The 5279-nt window shown below is 37.5% G+C and overlaps 1 pseudogene; it reads left to right on the forward strand.

Moving 5' to 3' along the window:
• Nucleotides 1-2077: 2077 nt before the first annotated feature.
• On the forward strand, nucleotides 2078-2193 carry LOC111741836 (annotated as a pseudogene).
• Nucleotides 2194-5279: the final 3086 nt, after the last annotated feature.

The following is a 5279-nucleotide window of genomic DNA, read 5'->3' on the forward strand; positions in this document are numbered from 1 at the left end:
ATATATGCAAAAATTCACTAATAATGAAATACAAATAAATGATTACTTTTTTAACCTATTAAATTAGCAAAACAAAATATTGATATTACCCTAGAGCGGGTATGGGGAAGTGGGTACTTAATACACTTTTATTTGAAGTACAAACTGCCACACCAATCTTTATTTAAATTTTAAAGATGCATACCCTTCGACTTAGAAATTCCATGTCTAGGAATATATCCTACTGAAATACTAAGAAAAGTATGAATATATACATATATAAGGATATTTTCTACAACATCGTCCACAATAAATTCAAAATGATCTATCTATCATCTACCAAGAGAAAAACTGTTAAATTATAATCTTTACAAGAGAATATTATGCAGCTGTTGGAAACACTATTTTTTGGATTTTTATGTATTGATATGGAAGATATCTATAACAGCAATGAGTGAAGAAAATCTACAATTAAAGGAGCTTTTTTCGAGTTATTTATAGTATGATCTAATTTATGTTATAGATTTGTCAGAACAGTAAAAAGTATGAATAGACAGAAGCTATTAAGGGTGGTTCCCATCTGGAGAGTATGATCAGAAGTGAGGCCTTTTTCGTATTTTATATTATTTAATGACATTGTTTTGGATCTAATTGTGTCCCCCCTAAATTTATGTGTTGAAGCCCTAATCTCCAATGTGACTGTATTTGGAAATAGGGATAATTAAGGGATAATTAAAGAGATAATTAAGGTTCAATAGCCATAAGGCTGGAGCCCTAATCTGATAGGACTGGTGTCCTTTTTAGAAGGGGAAGAGTCACTAGAGGGCTCTCTCTGGCCACATGTGCACAGGGGAAAGGCTATGAGAAGACACAAGGAGAAGGCAGCCAACTGCAAGCTAGGAAGAAGTACATTACCAGACACCAAACTTGCTAGCCACTAAAGCAAAGCCCACAGGAAGGAAGATGAAATACTTTTCGAACAAGCCATTCTTTTATTTTTCTGTTTATCTTTTTGGTCACTATTTTATGGTTTCTTTAACACCTTTCTTCTGCCTCTTCACTGTCCCTATTACCCATTGCCCTTGGTTATTTTTTTTCTTTTTTCCTCTGGACAGGCACACCTATTCTAAATTTGTCCCAGTGTCTCCATGGCCATTATTACCACCCAGGTATACATTACCATCATTTATGACTTGAATTACTGCACCACTCTCTATCTGGTTTCCCATTCTCCCTTACCTCAGCCCAATCCAGTTGGATTGGGGTGATCTTCATAAAAGTCATAAGATCATGTGTCTCTGCTCATTCTGATTTTCTCTATCACCTTCAGGTTACATCTCTAGCTCCTCATTCTCATGAGTTCATCTCTGACTGTCCAGCTATTAGCCTTGCCACTCACCATTCCCTCATAGACCCTCCTGCCCTATACTTAGCCACACTAAAGCATCCAGAATGTATCATGTTTTTCCTCTTCCCTCTGCCTGGTTTGAAAGTTCTTTCTCTTCCTCTGGTCAACTCCTTTAATCCAGGAAGCCCAGGCTATGTCCTTTTCCTATGTGCTGACTTCTGCTATATTAATTCTGATTACTTGTTCATTTCTTCTTGAGAGTAGGGAGCGAGAAGAAAGGAGATTTGAGGAATCTGGAGGAATGTCAATGACTGTTTTGCTCACCTTCGTATCTTTATTACTTATAATATTTAATGCTATTCTTCTGTTCTCATTTTTTTTTTTGTTCACTTTTGTTTTTGCTACTGGTGTGAAAAGTAGCACACATTTAAGACTAATGTCTAGATTTGGGTTGCATCATTTTCTACATTTGCATTAACTTACTAGGACTGCTAATGCTTTTTAAAAACTTTTATTTTGATTGTAGTTAGCATCCATAGTAGTTATATTTTTATTTCTATTTCATATATCAGGGGTTGGGAGTAAGATCATGGCTTCTTAAAGAGGATGACTAAGGCAGAACTTTTCCCTCATGCTGTACTAGTTCTAAAATAACAATGTGTGGACGTGGTTCCATAGTGTAGTGGTTAGCATGTCTGCTTTACACACAGAAGGTCCTGGGTTCGTGCCCCAATGGAGAGATAGACCATGGTCTATGGCCATGCCACCCTGAACAAGCCTGATGTCTGATCTTGGAAGCTAAGCACGGTCGGGCCTGGTTAGTACTTGGATGGGAGACCACCTAGGAAGACCAGGTGCTGTAGGGCATAAAAAATAATAAGAAGAAATAAGAAATAAATAAAATAAAATAACAATGTATTAGTCACTGACTAGCTGGGACGAAGTATATATATATTATGCAAAACTTTCAGTCATCCAAATATCCATCCATCCATCCATTTAGTCAAACATTCAGTAACTAAAGAGGAACTAGAATAAATAAAAGACATCATAAAGAAAAAGTCAACTGTTATATAAACTTTTAGACATATTATATATGCTGTGATTAGTACTTTATATTATACTGCTTTATTCACTAATTTACTAATTGTATCACTGACGTGTCTTACCATCTACCACAATTGTATGTAATTTTTAGGCAATTGGTTCTTAAAACTCAAAGTGACTTATGCTGTCCTCTACTGTTTAGATGAACTGGTTGGAGAATTAGAAAGAAAAGATGTTCAAAGTCTCTATTATACCTGGCTGCTAAACTAAGAAATCCAGGATAGATGTTCCTTTTGTTTACTACTGTGTACTACTGAGACTTTGATATGAAAGATAGCTAACCAAGGGCTGAAAAGTTAAATTTCTCTCAGTGTAAAATGCGGGCTTATGGAATTGGTGTAAGGAAGACATAAAAGAAGCCTGAAAAACAGAGGAGAAAAGAGATTTGAGGAGCTTCTAAGAATGCCAAACAACATTTTGAGAATGTAGAGTGCAGCTATAGAGAAAAGAAGCTAATGAGAAATTCCCAGAGACAGGGTAGATAAAGTAGTTTAAGAACAGAGATGTCTTAACATGGAATTTTCAATTGTTGGCATCACTATGGTGTAAAATCACTCTATTATCTCAAACAGTTAGTAAAACATGTCATATGTTTTGAGGGTGGGAGGATTAAAAGAAACTAAATTCTATTTGTGTATGGGTATGGAGCAAAGGGAAGAAAGTAGTCCAGGGAGCAAAGGAGTCTACCACTCTTAATTGTGTTGTCACACTGCCCTCTGATGGGCTGCCAGTGTCTCGCCAGATGCAATTGCTGGACTCCACCATCTGCAGACAGTTTGCTGCATCTGCAGACAATTTCCTGCACCTGCCGACAATATCTGTTAAGCTTGAGGCCTGAGGAGTAGGACAAAGTGATTACAGCTGTCTATCATCTTTGCAAAATATGAGCAGGGTTTCTCATCAAAATTCTATATTTTATATTAACTTTAGATCTTCACTTTCCACTATGATTCGAAGGCATGGATAATGGCAGCTTGGCTATTAGTGATGATCAATATGTTGGCATTAAACGATTTGAATACTTATGCTATAAAAATAGTCTGAATGATTTTTTGCAAGAACGATTGAAAACTGTCCAGTTGTTAATTTAATTTAAAATAAACTCTCTCATTAGGGATTTTAAGTTAGAACAAAGCCAGCCTACTCCCTAGCAAAAGTAACTTGGCTGCTATTCTGATGAATCCTATGCCAAGCCAACCTCATATGTTTTGGCTGGGTTTGATTGCAAATCCTAGTTGCAACTGTACCAGTTTAGAGCTGCTTAGATCTTTGTTATTCCAGACTTTCCAAGTAAAAGAAAACTCCAAGTTTACTCGAATAGTATTATATAACAAACATCATACTAGATAATGGAGATAACTAGCTAAATATGATACCACTTCTGCCTTCAGTGAGCTCACTGTTGGCTAAGGGGGAAGGGCTTGTTACTTACTGTCATGTCCACAGTCCCCCTCTTCCTTTAGTAAATACAGTGCCTGGCTTAGATCCATACGCCTAATAGGTACTTGGTAAGTATGTGCTGAAAAATGAGGGAATGAATGAAGAAATGAGGCAGTATATATAGAGGTTTTGATCCCGGCTCTGCCACATATTAGCTATGTAAATGTATCACTTTACTTAAACCTCTAGAGCCTCAGTTTCCACATCTGTAAGCCTATCCCACAAGGCAACTGTAAAATGCTTAGTGCAGTGCCTCACATACAGTAAATACTCAATAAATAATAGTTTAATAATATTGTGTGAAAAGGGCAACAAGGAAAAGAGGGAGTGATTATGGGGATTATCTTAGATTATGTCCTAACATGTACATTCAGAACTATGGATAATTGTTGGCTTTGAAAATTTTTTTTATGGTAAATAAGGAGTCCACTTTATTTTCCAAAACCAATTTATTCCATGTGGTAAGAAACATGATCTCTGGTGACAGTGACCACATCCTTATAGCTCCATAACAAGACATAGAAAATTCTCTGGTTAACTCAAGTTAAAAATTTCTCAGGGAAGCCCTCTAAATGGCCTGCTTGGGTCATGTCCATGCCCAAACCAATCGCCTTAACATGGTGTAGTAGGCAGAGTCACGATCCCTCAAATACATCCAAGTCCTAATTCCTGGAACCTGTGAACTTTATGTAACAAAAAGGACCTTGCAGATGAAAGGTACAGCCTGGGATAAGGAGCTTGTCCTGGGTCATCCAAGTGGGCCAGATTGTCCTGGATTATCCAGGCGAGCTACTCAGATCATGGGTTCTTAAAAGCAGAGAATCTTTCCTGGCTGTGGTCAGAGAAAGATATAATGACAGATGAAGGGTCATAGAGATGTGACATTGCTAGCTTTGAAAGATATAGGAAGGGGGTCAAGAGTTAGGAATGTGAGCAGTCTCAAATCAAGGAGATGGACTCTTCCATAGAGGCTCCAGAAAGGAATGCGGCATTGACGAAACATTGATTTTAGCCCAGTGAGACCCACGTTGTACTTCTGACTTACAAGGCTATAATAAATTCTTGTTGTTTTAAGACATTAAGTTTGTATTAATGTGTTAAGGCAGCAATGAGGAACTCATATACCAGGGAGACAGGGAGACACCTAGTTTCATTTCCTCCCAAGATTTGCTCAATCTCATTTGCCCTGAAGCAGCTTGGTCAGTGAGTTCCCCTGCAGCCTCCACCGTTGTCTGCTCACTTCATCCACAGGAATAAATTGATTTGAGAGAATGAAGTAGATGATGCAGATATAAGAGGTAGAATTCACATCCTGCCTGAGCCCCTGGTTACAGTAATTTTTGAGGTCAAAGTCATGCTGGCTCTTTGGTTGTATAAGTTAATTAATTCTTCTTTTTCAGCCAGT

The sequence above is a fragment of the Pteropus vampyrus genome, unplaced genomic scaffold (assembly GCF_000151845.1).
Source record: "Pteropus vampyrus isolate Shadow unplaced genomic scaffold, Pvam_2.0 Scaffold82, whole genome shotgun sequence".
In the NCBI taxonomy this organism is placed as follows: domain Eukaryota; kingdom Metazoa; phylum Chordata; class Mammalia; order Chiroptera; family Pteropodidae; genus Pteropus; species Pteropus vampyrus.